Below are 16514 nucleotides of genomic sequence, written 5' to 3'. Positions count from 1 at the left end.
CAGAGAGCATAGACTCATCAGATCCTTACTGCAAATCATGATGGCTAAAATTCAGAACCTTGTCCCTACTGTAGAACCAAATTGCAATAGGCTCTACTCGAGACTACTCTTTCAGGTCACTTGGGGAGTGAAGCTCATGCAAGGTGCAGTTAATCTCTTACTGGCTTTGTGTGAGTCCGTTCTTCAGAAAAGCAGCTCCAAGGCCATTTATGTCAGGAAAATTACAGTTAGTTCCCAGGAGCCCTCAGGGGCACCTAATACCAATCTCCCCCTTGCACATCATCACACCTGCAGTCAGCAGGGGCTCTCAAGTGCTGTTCCTTTCACAGAAGAGGGGAGCTGGCTGAAAAAAAGCAGTGAATGAGACTGCAAACTCTATGGTACTTCTTTTCCCTCTTGATCTGAAAGAGTCTAAAATTGGAGACCTTCCAGAAAGTTGTGGAAGACACCTGTGTGAGACTTTTTGAAGGGAGAATAAGGAATCATTTCCCAGAGGTGAAGTGGAATGAAGAAATCTGTTAGTGCAGATGGGCTGATTAATTCAATATATCCAGGATTCTAGTGCCTTACTAATAGTATGACAAAACCTCCTCACCCCATAGTTTGGTTCAAAGTTTTATTTATTTTCTTTAGGACAAATTTATTTTAACTCACTGGATGTACACTCTGTTATATGATCTGACTCAAGCTACTTCATATTGTAAGACAGCTCCAGCACTAACCTACCCTTTGTTGTTAAGGTAGTCCCTCCATTTTTATTGTTCCATTACATGCTACAATAGGTCTCATCCTGATGAAAGATTTTCCTGAGCTACAACCATGAGAATGATTAAATAGAGTAACAATTAAAAAAAGGAACACATCTGTCCAAATGAGCAGCTGACTAGATCAAAATATCCCTGCAAAGCCGTGGGAACACTGCAGCATATTTCACAGAATCATAGAATAGTTAGTGTTGGAAAGGACCTTAAGATCACCGAGTTCCAACCCCCCCTGCCAGGGACACCTCGCTCTAAACCATATTACCCAAGGCCTCATCCAACCTGGCCTTGAACACTGCCAGGGATGGAGCATTCACAACCTCCCTGGGCAACCTATTCCAGTGCCTCACCACCCTAACAGGAAAGAATTTCCTCCTTATATCCAATCTAAACTTCCCCTGTTTAAGTTTTAACCCATTACCCCTTGTCCTACCACTCCAGTCCCTAACAAACAATTTCACTGACACTTGTTCAAGCATGTGAAACGTAAAGGTTTCTTTTCCATGATTTGGCAGTTGTTTTTGGCAGTTGCTTTTGCTGACATAGAACTTCAGACTTTCCCGTTAATTATGAGTATCTATAAAAGACAAGCCTATACTAAGAATTTTATGACCACCCCTCCAAGAAAGCAACCCCAAACCAAGCTAGAAAAAGCTTTCATTCAAAGAACACACCATAAATTAACAATGGTTTATTTCCTTTGCTTATTGTACTGACTGCATGCACTGTAATAAACTGATTTTTACTTTCCATGCATGAATTTCATGTGATAATGCTTACAGTACACTGTAAGCAGAACTAAACCTGTAATTTAACAATGATAAACAAGAGCTAAAAATCAGAATTCATTTACACATAATTAGTAATACAAATAACCCTGCTTTCTTTTGTTTGAAGCAGAAATGAAGACAGCATCTGCTACGGTACTTACTCAACAGCATTCATATAAAGATCTTACTGCATTTTTTTTTAAGAAATCAAAGATATAGTAAGAGGTGGTACAACCAGGCTGATTCTCTGTTTGTATCATGATATAAATTTATCCTTCATGATACATAAGGTTATTTGAAAGACAACAGAAAGTCATAAAAAATATAAAAAAAACCAAACAAAAATCCTATTTCCTATTAAGCATTAATTTCTATTCCCTTACTAATGAATAAATAATATTAAGCACCCCAAAATTAAAGGATTTCATAAGTCTCTGGAATTTTCCTGGCAAAGCCAAGCACAGTTGTATTAATCTGCACGGTGGTGGTGGTGCTGTTTACAAAGTTGATTTCTACAATATCATTTAAAGGATTTGCAACAACATCTAACAGCAGCCTTACAGTGGAAAAAAAAAAATCAAGCCAAGTTGCAACAGCATCCTCATTTTTCACTTTTTTAAAAGCATTTAAGTAAAATCAGATTTATTTTTTACATGTATGGTACCTACGGCACACTGGTGAGCAAAATTTGGTTTGAGTGGCTCATGCATCAATTTTTCTGTAGCTTCTCCGCTGGGTCTCCAAGCTCCCAAATTCGGCAATATCAGAAGACTGCGGGAGCCCTCTCCTGGTGAACGCAATTCATCTCCCAGCTGCTGTTTCGTGACAAGATTGCGATAGACGCTCCAGCTATAAAAAAGTATAGATAGTGTTTAGAGCTTTAATGTTCTTTCCCTTATGAACGTACTCTTAAGTATTTTTAAGAAATTATTAATACTTTCCTTAAGTTAAAAAAAAACACCAACAACAAAAATACCAAAGCAAAACAGAGGCTGTATTTTCCAAATACCTTACAAAGTGATGCAGAAAGCCAAGGAAAATACTTCTCAAAACCCTGGTATCTGCCAATAAATACAAGCTTCAAAATATTCTCAGACCAGCGCAAATTTTGCATGGTTGAAATTTACATCCTTCTGGCACTGGAACATTGCAATGTTTTAAATAAAGCTGCTTTAAAGATTTGTCCTTTTAGTGGCGGGTATTGAGAAAGGTTGTATGCACAAAGACATTCACAAGGCAGGGAATGAATAAGCAGGTTCAGTCTGAAGATCTCGTCATATCTAAACGATGCCCTAGGATCCTCTATGAAGGGCAGTGAAGAGGAAGGCTCTTGGCAGGAGCACATTTTTTTCCTCTGTAACCAAGAAGAGGCAGAATGTGCTGGGTGCACAGGTTTTTCTTCAATGCTAACAAAGCTTAATCCTTTTCTACACATTCCCCTTCACTGACAGTGCATGCATGACACAGACTGCCCTCATTATTCACAAAGGGGGCAGGAAGAGAGTATATTAAACACAATTTATTTTCCCGTCGTCTACCCTTCCCCAACTGTTGCTATTATAAAATTTTGCACTTTTCTTAATACCTATACTTGTAATATAAATTTGGCATATTCTCCTGCTCTGCTCTCCCCTTTCTCAGTAGTAAGCATTTAATTTAGGTTCAAACACTGAACTGAACATTCACTTGCCTTAGTTGTTCTGCCTACCTTCATATATAAGACAGTTTGATTTACTGTATTAACTTTAAGGATTCTGTGTCTCTCTATGCCATCAGTTTAAGGGTCTGGGAACATTAATTTTAAGTTCAAATCGTACTGAGTTGATAAACTACCAAATGTGCCTGTTCAGCTTAGTAGCTACATAGCATCTCAGTTCAGAAGCAGAGGAAGTTTCAAAGAAGTCAACTAGGTATAAATACATATATGCCTAAAGCTAACTTCCTAGTTTGAGAGCTTCAGGATATAGAAAGCAAGCCAATACCCTTCAATTCCAGTGGAAAATAAGTATTAAGGTAGTAATCCCACATCCTGGGGGGCAGGAGCCTCACTACAGCACAGTTTCCCAAGTGTTTCTCTGGGAAGTGATCCTAGCCCAGGTAGCCTAAAATGCACTCACTGTTCATTTGCATCAAATGAATCTCAACTTTATCCAGGTTAAGAGCACCACCACTTTGAAGATGTGTCTTTTTTTAGAGAGGTTTATGGGTTTGTTTTTCTCTGCAGTAGCTCAAATTGTGTTGGCTTATCTGAAGAGTCTGCATGGAGATAGCAGAGGCTGGCTGTGTAGCAACTGCCAGGAGAAGAAATGTTCAGAAAACAAGGACTTTAATAAACATCTTTGCTCTTAATGTTGACATATGATTAATGAAGAAGGTGTGTGTTGTCACTTTAGAGAATCAGCAAAGCTACATACAACTAAAACTATTACTCGGTGGATAACTTTTACAATACACAATTTGCAATCAGTTAGAAAAACAAGTGTTTCACAAATAAGGTTTTTCTGACTGAAATGGAAAGGCCTAATTTGCAGCCAGAATACAATTGCTTTCCTCTGAAAGAAGGAAAACATGAGCAGAGAAGTAACACTTTGAAAAACTTTTAGTGAGTTAAGACAAGAGCTCCCAGTTCAGCTTGCACCAGCGTGGCTATCTCTTGAAATGTTCAAAAAAGCTGAAACACAGCGAGGCCTACTTGTTAAAAAGGAAATGTTTTTATATAAATATCTAGCTTCAATCCCATCTCAGATGATCTAATACAAGTTCTTACCTCCCCCTCTTTTTTTTTTTTGTAACGGCAAAGCACATCAACAGTGCTATTTCCAGCTTCAGGTATACCAGCGAGAATCCAGTATACCGAAGTATAGGGGCCAACTGGGAGAAATAATATTTGAAGGCAGAGTAGCGCTAGCCAAGTTGATCCCAAGGCTATTATGTCTGAAATGCACTGTAAAGATTCAAAATGACAGCTAGGAAAATACTTCTGCATGAAACAGACTTCAAGACTTTTTGTTTGTTTGTTTGTTTCATTCCTCAGTGCCTTTTTTTTTTCCCCTTTATTTTACCCCAATCTTTTGCTTAAATAAAATAAACAAATAGATTTTTATCTTTCAAGTCAGACGAATTAAAGGTAGATTCAAATGACACCAGCAGGTAGAGGGCTCATTTGTTGTCTAGAAATTACTAATTGCAGGTGAATTATATGCAAATCAAACCACCTCAGAGCATTTGTGAGTTTGGAAACTGGGACATGTACCCTGCAAAGCTAAAACAATTCGCCTGAGGACTTGTATCACTAGCTGAGTGAGTCCAAGAACTTTCTGGCAGTTATTGGCCAGCATTGTGGTATCAAAGAAGTAACTGGCAGACCACTGATAATATTGAATAATTGGTTAATTATCACAGGAGACCTAAGTATCCTGAATTAACAGACCTAAATTAGATCAAATTTTCAGCAGTGGAGACACCAGTATAATCAGGAGCAAAACAAAATATAGAAAAGCCTCAAAAAGAGAACATGTTTCTTGCTCACCTCCACTCAAGAGGTGGGAAGAAATCTGCTGGCTCCCATCCTGAGGAGGGTTCTGCTGGCTTCTGCTTGCTTCTTGGGGCTATGCAGATAAAGCAGGGTGTGCATGTTAACTTCTACTTTTACCTTGAAGACCTGAAGAAAAGAAACATAGCTGTAGAAACTTTCCCTTCTCCCTGTTTCTCTCTGTTCTTATATACATCTAAGATGAAACACCTGGAAACACTTCCCAAGTCTGTGGGTGCCTTTTTGTGCACCTCCCCATTCAAGACTGGAGCAAGAACCAGGCACACAAGGTGATCCAGAATAATAGGAGAACAAGACACAAGATACGATTCCTCAGATACCCACTGCACCATTTATAAGTACAGCCAAGAATGCTAGCTCTAATCTAGTTTATCTAGTAAAAGGCTTATCCTTTTGGGTCTATCAGTGGAAGCACCACTTCATCAAGGCAGCAGGTTTAAAAATTAAACAAACAAACATCAACAAAAAACCCCACCACACAGACACAAAACTAACGACTGCTGAGGTGTGTCATTTTAGAAGGGATTAGACAAGATGATTATTTAATTATTCAGTTAAGGTGTGGCAAATAATCTAAGTGTCATGAAGTCCTTTAAATAAATGGTATGCTTTCATTTGTAATTGCATTGTGATACAGATCATCTGTATCTAAATAGAGAAGAACAGAAGATGATCAAAGAATCAGATGATCTCCAGCTGACAAATACATTACTAGTGAAAAGATGAGTGGGTGAACTTCATAAAAAGGCAGCTTTAATGAAAAGGTAATAGAAGCCCCAATTAATCCCCCGAATGATACCTACAGAAATGGGCTCTCAGATGGAAACTGCAGATTGCAAAAAGGCATGATTAACACAATGCATAATTAATCTGTAAATTTGTAGTCAAAGATACTGGAAAGGTCAGTCTTCACAAACTGTATTAGTTGACAACAACATAACCAGCACATTAACAGAAACATCTTTCTACACCTGCTAAGTGATAAAAGATCGTAATTATGAGGCCACAGGCTTCCCTGTAAACCTTTTTTAAAAACAGATGCATAATAAAATATTATCTGACTGCCACTTTCGAGGCTCTGAGCCCCAGCAATCCCTGGCCTATCCATGTAGCCTACAACATTCCATCCCAAAAGTTGACGTTTTAAGTCAACATGCTAAATAAAAAACCAACAAAACCAAACCAACCAAGCAAAATAATCCTCAAATAATGAAAAAAACCATTTGTGGTTCTTTCTGACATAATGCTTACCAAAAACTAGCAACACATAATCAAAAGAAAACCTGTAATGATGATAATGAATTATTTCTGCATGCATTTAGAGTTCAGTTTCTCTGAACCAATTCACTTAAGATAATAATTATGCAGATACCACAGTAAACAAACAGATATGCTGCTCATGATATCTAATTAACAAGACCTGCTCGTTTAGTCAGAGGTTTAAAATGTAGCACATTAGAACCAAAATAATTCTAGTTCCAGAGTAAAACAAGGCACAAAGATATGTCATGAACAGTTTATTTGGCTTGTAAAAAACAGTGTAACTGGATGACAGTGCAATAACTGGCTAAAATAAATTTAGTCAAATATCCTCAAATTTATCATGAGGATAGTTCTGAATTAGATTGAGGTATTGTCCTGTTAATTAAAAAAAGAAAATGAAGTTTAATGTTCAGTAATTTTGTATTAACAAGAACTAGCTACTATGGTCCAGACTGTCAAATTGGGATAACATGAACAGCTCCCTTGGATGTTTTTTAAGAAGTATGAGATCTGTCACTAATGTTAAATATCATGAATAACTTAAAGCTACATGGTAGTGGAGAGGAAAAAAAAAGAGCTTATCAAAGATCCACCTAAAAGCATGTTTGTGAAACTTCACACAACAGCAATCAAGCGTGTATGAGTAAAGACAGCTCAATTTTCACACAAAAATTGCTTCATTACAGAAGAACAATAGCACAAACAGAAAAAAACACCCCAGTTTTCCCAAAGACTGAGCCTCATCCAGTAGAGGCATTTTTCTTCATATCAAGACATTCACTTCCTAATCAACAGATATTTCAGGTCAGTTTTTCCAATTATAGTACTCCCATGAGAAGGATCAAGTAATATCGAAGACAGCTTCAGCCTGTCTTCCCATTTTCCTCACTGAAATATATCCACCTGGTTAGCAATACATCACCAACAGAGCATCAAGGACCAAACAGGGGCAAGTCATAGTGGGCAGGAAAATGCCGTTTACTTAAAGAGGTTATTGTGACAGTTATTCCTCTGTAATGCAAGGAAGCCCTAAAGCTCTCCTGCCTCCCTGCACTCATCAGCATTCTGCAGTGTTAACACTGACCCAGCTGCCCAGACTTTTCTTTCCTTTCTTCACCAGAACATTCAGGTTGCATACAGCAATGCTACTGCCCTCTCGGGTTCCTAGTTATGCTAGAGCCCATTTTAAAACCCACTTTATTTTGGAGTTGCAGGCTTCCACTCTGTGAAAGCTGAAAAGAATTTTTGCTGGATTCTAAAGTTGCTTAAAATCAGTTAGATATTAATTCATAAAAATTGCAGCCCTAAAGGTAATATGCTGGTCATAGCATTCATTAAAGCTTTCCTTTTCAAGAGACTGCTTTTGCCATGTTCTTAGGTAGCACTTTAATTTTTCTGTTGCAATAGTGGATGGCATTAGCTGTTGATAAATGGGTTATTATTTGAAGGGCCAGATGAACAGAAAGAACAATTTTATAATGAAAGCAGCAAAATGCCCACCAAGTATAAAACTCCTTTTCAAGACATTAGACTTTATAAAGTAAACTAATTCCTCTTGATAGAAATTGTCCCATTCAGGAATACAATTTCTTTGGAAAGTCTGAAAAGGAAAACACTGTGATCTGTCAAGTATGGTAAAACCAAAACCTTCACAAATATCCCTGGTTTTGCACTACAACATTTAAAAAGAAGGCAGAAGATGCAAAACCAGTGAATTGCTAGGCAATTACAATAGCTGCATGACATTGTGTGAAACATTATGGAAAATATCCCCTAAGAAGATAATTTTATGTTTTCGATTTGGAGAAAAACAGAGTCTTTATGCTGATGTTAATACCAGCAGAACTCCTAAAAACATACTCATAAGTTGTCTCAGCAAGATTTTGTTTAACAAACAGCAAAATCTGACCAACTTTCTCCTCCAAATAGTGCAAAACTTTCCTCTGTTGAGTTAGTGAGACTGGGGTTTTTAAAGGGTATTTCTAGGTCATAAAAATAAGATTTTGTCCATCTCCTCCTGACAACGTGCCTGCAGAGAGAGATATCACCACCCTGTTCCCTAGGACAGTCCTCACATCCATCCTCTAGAGAGTATTACCCTTTGTACATGTACATACTTCTTTCTGTAATATATGCAAATATTACAATCACTGCAATGGTGGGACCACAATTATTTCTATTTAGCAAGTGCTAGGTTAGGAGTAGTTGACTGAAAATGAAATTTGAATTGAATAACTGACAACTAAAACTAGTTGTATGAAATCTGTGATTAAGTAATAGTACTCCACTATAGTCCAAAATTTCCGGGTAGCAGTAAAATAAATTCAGATTATCTCTTCTCTGCACTTTCTTTTCACTTAAAAAACATCTTGAACACAATGCTCTGACTTTTTCCAGAAGCGACCCATGGTGAACTTCCACATCAACTGACTGATGACATGATAAATGTACATACGCTGAAGTACCAAGAAATGTTCTGGGTTAATGTACACCGTGACTGGAAGACCATTGCACATCAATCAATGTGGCTCATCTGACAGCCTGAGCAGGCACAGCTGCACAAATGCCTTGGCTGCAGGATGAACCCAGGCAGCTCATTGTAGCAGAGGAACCTGCAGGCAGCTCCCACTCCATGCTGGTGGCTATGCCTTTAGGTGAAATTCCATCAAAAAGTTCTCATATAGACATTCGTTAGAAACAGAGTAGTTTTCTTATAAGGCAATTTTATACTACCTTGAATGACCAAAGGAGAGAGAGAGCTTCCCTCCATGGACAAGACCTGCTCTGTGCAGTGTCCCATGAGAAAATCCATGAACGAAAACTGGGTGTCCAGCATTAGAAGGGACATAAGATTTACTCACTATCTATATTATTCTTATTATTTTGTCTTATTAAGACAGTTATTATCTTATTAAGCCATTTGTTGTAACTGTAAAAGGAGATTAAATTCTAAATGCATGCAACAGGATGTAACACTGAAGCATAAGTAAGCAGAGGAACACTCCTTTTAAACACACTCTAATTCTATTGTGTCGGGGTTTTTTTAAACATCATTACAGACAAGAATGGCAGGGTAATTTAGCTCCTAGACTCCATGTGATGCCATGCAGTAAAACTGTATCTTCCTACTCCAGCACTGTTGTGCTATAAACTAATTGAGACTGCAGTATGGCACATGTCATCTTGATATCCTTCCAATTTCCTCTGGGAAATTAAAAAGAAAAACAAAATTCAAGCAAAATCAGAATGAGACGAACTGCCTTTTTCTTCTCATTTTTGTAGTACAAAACTTGCAGTCTAATTGATCTGTTTTGCTTGTCTGTTTATACAAATGAGATTGTTTCCAGGAGCTCATTAGGAGGAGTAGCTGCCTGAAAACCAAAGGAGGGAAGACTCAACCCAGATGACTGGCCTTACCTATCAGGTAAAAAAAAAAAAAAAAAAAAAAAAAATGTGTGAAAATCAAATCCATCTATCTATGTCTACACTTGCCCACACAATTTATGATTTAATAACAACTCCTAATAATTAGTGTGAATTGAGTACAGTGTACACTTCATGTACCTAAGTAGACACAGAACACTGGTCGTACTGTTAAACTACTACATCTGGTTGTTTTCATAAAAAACCCACCAAGAGTTGTACAGTTAATACGTTTTGTGACAAACTTCTGGGAGACATTCAGACACACAAGGCAGATTTCACAATAAATGCTTTGCTTCTCTTTCTCAGGAGCAAGGAATTTTATTCCAAATATAGTTTAAACTGCATGAATCAAAGACTTCTGTGTCTGTTCAATTCTCAGTAAAGCAAAGAAAATGTTGATACCCAACAGCATGAAGCACTTCAGGATTTCTGGAGGACAACAGGAGAGCTAAGTGACTATACAACTCAGCCACTGAATGCTGGACACTCTAAAATGCGTATGTTGTTCACAACTTCTTGCTGAATTTTAGAGCTGACAGTTTCAAGCCACACTTGTACTACAGCTTGAGCTTAAGTAATTGTGATGCATAATGGTTCAGCTATATTTATAGGAACCAGGGTTATATTCCTTCCTGATACAGGAAAAACATGTTACCAATTTGTTTATTATTCAATAAAGCTGACAGAAGCTTAGTATGTTTTGGAGATAATGCAGTTTTCAGTGCTCTTGACACACTAGGAACCCTATAGACAATGTGGTTTCAAGTGTTTACTAACAAATTTCAGTGGCAAGTTTCTAGGCATGAATGTAATTGCAAGGCTCAAATGTTATTTGCAGGGAACGAATAGTCTATGTCTTGCAAATCTCATGGCAAACTTACCATAGGGCTTTTCTGTGGATTGTTGGTACATGAGAGTAGCAGACCTTTGAGACCCTGGGCAAGCTGCAGGCATCTCTGGATATAAAAATGCCTCCCATAGTTTCCAGATGTAACGATGCCTACAGAGAATAAAGAATGGTGTCTAAGAACCCTTTCTTGTGGGATACATTTCAACTTCATGAAGACACATGGTCATATTTAAAGCTGATTACAGATTATCACCTTGTGGGGCATTAAGGTTTCCTAATAAGATGAACTTGACCCTTAAAGTTCCCTGTAGCCCTCTATTTCCATATATGAACAGCATTTTGTTAGCCATACAAAAAAATTCTCTGTGATCCAGTCACTGAGAAGCTACTGTGTGAACAGGTCTTACATGAGAGGCAGTAAATAAGGAGGGAAGCAGAATATGTTCATGGAAAACTTTAAGACTTTTTGAATGGTGGGTCAGGATTCAGTGCTACATAGTGGCTTGTAACTGCCAGTTGTATCAGGCCTCGATAGAATAATTGCTATAATGTAGCAATTGTTATTATCATTTTGAACAGGTCAAAATATGCATCATTTAATTCTACGAATTTGCATTTACAGCTGGAAACAATGACATGCAAAAATGGTTTTCTATTTCTAGATATGTAAGTGCCTATTGTGTTATTTCAGCTAATGTCACTGTGGTTTTAGTTGTTTCTTCTCCTTGGTTTTAATTATCTTTGCCTCTCCTGACAGCCAAGAACAAAGGACAAGGTAGAGGAACTAGCAACATAGAACTGTAATTATATTCCCTCACAAAATACTATTGCTAGTAGCTGCCTTTTAGTTGGTTTAGATCCCAAGCCATTCTGAATGACTACAAAATACAGACATTATTTGGCTATTTCTGTACAGTTTTATGTAGCAATATTTAATTTTAAAAATAACAGAGTTTTTCACTTTGCTTTAGCCAAAACAGTAGAATTATGTTTCCTATGCTGTCATATTACAAGATAAGTAATAAAGATCTGAATCCTCAGGAGCTTTAACTTGAAATACTGACTTCAATGACTGTTGTCCCTGAAGAAAGAGAAGTAATGTTAAATTATACTCAGCCTCACAGCAGTGCCAAGTTATAAAAGCTGAGGGTCTGGCTAGAGAGTTTTTAGGAACAGAGACTTTCTGCTTCAATGTTTTGCCTTTCTTTCATCAATGTCAAACCAAGAATGTCTGGGCTCCTGGCTTAGTCATGCAGATTACTATCAGTATAATGGAGAAGTCAATACTGATGTGAAGGCTTTTGCATGAGCTCGCACTCTGAGGGCCACTTAGCCAAGAAAAAAAAAAAAAAAGGAAAAAAAAAAAAAGAAAAGCCACATAAAACCAGGTTGGACAGAGCCTTGGGCAACATGGTTTAGTGGGAGGTGTCCCTGCTCATGGCGGGGGGCTGAAACTAGATGATCTTAAGGTCCTTTCCAACCCGAAACATTCTGTGATTCTATGATTCTATGAAATTCAGAATTCCACAGGGAAAGGAATTCTGTGAAGAATGGAACTAATCTCCCTGAAGACAGGAATGGAACTATCTTCCTGAAGATAGAAAGGAACTAATTATATAGAACACCATCAAGGATCTGAGCCATAGCCTATCAGGCATATCAGTTAGCACAGCTGTCTTGTAATACTGTGAAAATGTTATAATGTAAATATAATTTCTTTTTATCCTCTTTTAAATACCAGCAGCTACACAAGTTTAATTCCAACAAGTTTTCTTCTCCAAAGTAATTTTTAACATACAAAGAGTACAATAGTCACAGCACAGAGAACGTGATCAAATGTGTTATAAGTGTCAGGCCATAGCTAGCAGGAAAATTGCCTTTGCTTGATGGGTTGATGGTTGATTTGGTTGATGCAGAGCTACATAGAAAGAGCTCTGAATACGGAGGCAGAGCTTTCTGGGATTTCATTACCTTCATTCAGTGCCATTAACCTACACAGAGCTTGCTGAAGATCTTTGTCTTTAGACAGCTTTAGTTTCATACAACAGAATACATTACACAGCAGTCACTATATTACACAGTGATTGCTTTTACACTAATTGCATTCAGTAATAATTTAGATCACAAAAACAGTTAAGTCTGTGTTCCCAGTGTTTCTTACAATAGGTGAAGTACATTTAATTAACAGATTGATAGATCTATATATCTGTTTATCCACGGTAAAATCTGCAATATTTTCATGATGACTAATCCAGTTACTATACTCATAAATGAAGCATAACTTCCCTCCTCTAAGACCTCAATTTCTTAATTTATCGTACATAGTTCAGCAAATGGCATTGTATCCATTGGTATTCCCATCTGTATTTTCTCCTACACAGCATTATTCATGATCCGTGTTCCTGATGTTGAACATACGTACAAAAATGAGTCCAACAAGATTATGTTTGATGAACTGAGTCACATTTTAATTACTTTTTTGAGATTTATATTACTAATAAGGACTTATAAAACTAATCACCCATTTTCTTGATTGAAGATCCTCTGTCAAAACAAATACTACCATTAAGTAGAATCAGATTATTTTTTTTAAGGAATAAACATGCTGTTGAATACAGGTCATGGTACTTCTCAGTCTAAGTGATTTCAGAAACTGTTTTTTTACACTTTGCAGAGGATGAAATGATCCAGTCTCTGAAAATTACACACTACAAAAGCTGAAAACAATCCAAGTTCATCACTGACTTCCTCTTCTTCTAAAAGATTAATTCCTTTAAACAAACTAATGAAAACACTGGGAAAAAAAAAAAAAGAAAACATTAAAGAGATTACAAAAATAACCAAAAGAATTATCAGGATGGTAGAAGATATAAAGGAAAGGTTACATCTATTAAAGCTAGGTGATCAGCTAAATCAGTCAAACAAAATGTAAAAGGATGTAGTTTGTGATATAGACATATCGCAATGAGCTTGAACATGTTTATCTAGACTATCCCCAGATCGCTCATGCAGACCCAGGTTGAAACTCAAATATATGTGGCTTATCTAATGAAAAAATAACATTGTAGGAGAGGTGCTTTCTTATTATAATGTGGTATAATGCTACAGAAGATACGGGGATTACATGATTTTAAACTGGAAATATCAAAGGGTTGTATATATGCATATTTTAGCTGTGCATAATACTGTGACATGCTACGACTGCAGTAATGAAAAAATCTATTCCGAGTTTTTGTTTGTTTGTTTGGTTTTGGTTTTGTTTCTAAAAAGGGGAAAAACCCAGCATGAACAACAAAATCTGAAATTCTTTGTAGCCTCACAGTCACCTGACACTCGAATAAGCATGCTGGAGGAGCTGGAGAAAACCTCCTGAGACGTGATGGATGATACTTGTTCCCAGGAATCTCAGACAAGATTGAATTTCTGGTCACCTTACCTAAGATATTATACTATACATTCATACAATAGCCTCAGCTGCTTGCAGCTACAGGGCCTGAAGTGAAGGAAATTGAAAAGGACAAGAAGGAAAAAGACCACTCAAACCAGACAACAGATAGGACCAAGAAATTATCTACTGTCACTCAAATTTAATGGTACACAAACCACTGAGATTTCAATAATTTCATATTTTTCCATGTTGCACAGCAAAATGAATTTTTAGATTAGCTCAGTAAGCATCTTCTATATTGTCAAAGTTGCTTTTCTTTTTCTTATGTTTCCACTCCTGGTGTATGTATAGTGAAAATAATCTGATATATCTAGGACAGAGCTGGTAAATATACTGGGCAGTAGATTCTATTTGCCATTAAAGAAAAAAGTTATGATAGATCAAGTCATACAAGAATAAAATTAAGTCATTATATTGCAACTTTTGGTTGCAACTTCACAAATAGGTACATTTTAATGGAGGCACATTTAAAGAGGAATTCTTCAGATGGGTGCCCAGACAGGCTGAATGAAAGTTTAAGCAGTGGCAGAAGCAGTTAATTCTTTAAACTACAGACAAATTGCCCATATATGTCTGCCCACATACTGAACTGGCAATCATTTTAGCTGAGCATTAAGCCACTGGGCATGCCAAGGGCCCAAAAGAAATAAATCATGGGTTCCAGAGAGTTGAATTGGTGCATATTTACACACTCACTTGCACCCTGACCTGAATTTGGTTCAGAAGGGAGCCTGCAAAACAAAGTATCTAAATGATCTAATATATGAGATTTCATTTTCTTTTCTGAAGATGCCATGCAATACAGCAGCAGCATGTTATACTACTATTTTGTAACCTTATTTCAGGTCCATTACTCTAGGAAGTTTTAAACATAGATACTTCTACATTCAGTATCTTGAAACTGGAAACTTGCAAAGTATGCTACATAGCTGTCATGTTACCAAGGGCTTTCAAAACATGCAGAATCAGTCTGTGGTCCACTTGAAACATTTCTTTTTTTACCATATACGACTCTTTATTTTATTTTTTTTATTTTATTTTTATTGTGGTGGAATGGGAAAATAAAAGAGAAAGCAGATGGGATAGAAGAGGGTGATTTTACAAAACTCTGTAGGTTATTTGCATAGAGGATGATTTCTGCTGTTTAATTTTTTAGCATTTTTAGTTGCTAAATCCTATTTGGAATTTTAAAATATCTGTAAGCATATAGTGCACCAAAGAGTCTCTTGAAAATCTAAACAAATAAAGTGTCAAGAGCACTTATTTTAAAAGGTTAAAGGGATTGATAAATTGGTTGACTATGTCAGGTAATTGCATTAGTCTAGGAGGCTCTGTCAAAAGGAATAAGTGATCTTCTGCTGCCCTGATTAGTGACAGGAATCCATTAGGAAGAGCTTGAATGTAATTAGAAAAGAGAGATTAAAAAAAAGAAAAATGAAGTAGAAGCATTTAGAAAAATCAAGAAATGCAGGAACAGGTAGCATGAAACATAATCAAAGGGGCATATTACGTGTTCTTCATAGCTTCTTGTGCAGTATAGATCAGACATAGCTGTAAATGAGGAAAGGAAAAGTTAATTATATAAACAGACACTTCTCTCATACCTTTCCTTAGTTTCTCAGCAGAAAACTTAAGAAATTAGTGCAAAATGCACCAGAATCAATGACAGAAGTAAACCAAATTTGCTGAATATAAGGAATTTAAAGAAAATTTTAGACCAGTGCTGGAAAACCTGCTATAATCCACACTGAAGAAAACAAGTTTTCAAGAAAGACCCTCTTGTCTTCATTTAGAGCTCTGTTGAGCCATGGAAGTTAAATTTGCTGAAATACTGCCACAGCTGTTTAGATAAATAAGTTCATAATGTAGGCCTGAACAATGGCATTGAATTGATAGGAATGTAAGTTCAAGGCATAAACCTGGCTAAATTAGAAGCAATGGCATTGTATCTATGAGATCAGGATACATCACATATCAGGGTATGTTTTTAAACCAATCAATGCATCCACAGATTTGCTGAAGCTCAGTCAGAAGCCTAACCGTGACAGCACTGATCTCAGTGTTAGCTGATCTATTCTGCTAAGGGTTAATTTAAAGATAACCTAGAGTATGCATCACTTTTGGTGATTTATTATTATATCCAAACAATCCCTGGAACAATACCATACCAGTTTCATTCACACTCCACTGCTGTGAGCAGATTTGAACTTTGCATCTTCAGAAACTGGTATTCCTAAGAGCATACCATTCATAAGGATCTTTGCCTAAATATACATTAAGTAAAATAGGGGAAAAAAACAACAAAAACAAACAAACCAAAGCCAAAACCCAAACAAACCAAATTACAAAGGAACCAAGCCCCAACATAGTTTAATGTTAGTGGTGTATGTTCTACTATTTCTATTACAGTCATGTAGCTATATCTTCATTCATTAAGGGAGTA

This window comes from Neopsephotus bourkii, unplaced genomic scaffold (assembly GCF_033783945.1).
Source record: "Neopsephotus bourkii isolate Nb327-2 ecotype Australia unplaced genomic scaffold, CSIRO-AGI_Nbou_v1 NB_168, whole genome shotgun sequence".
NCBI classification, from domain to species: domain Eukaryota; kingdom Metazoa; phylum Chordata; class Aves; order Psittaciformes; family Psittacidae; genus Neopsephotus; species Neopsephotus bourkii.
This window is presented reverse-complemented; position numbering follows the sequence as displayed.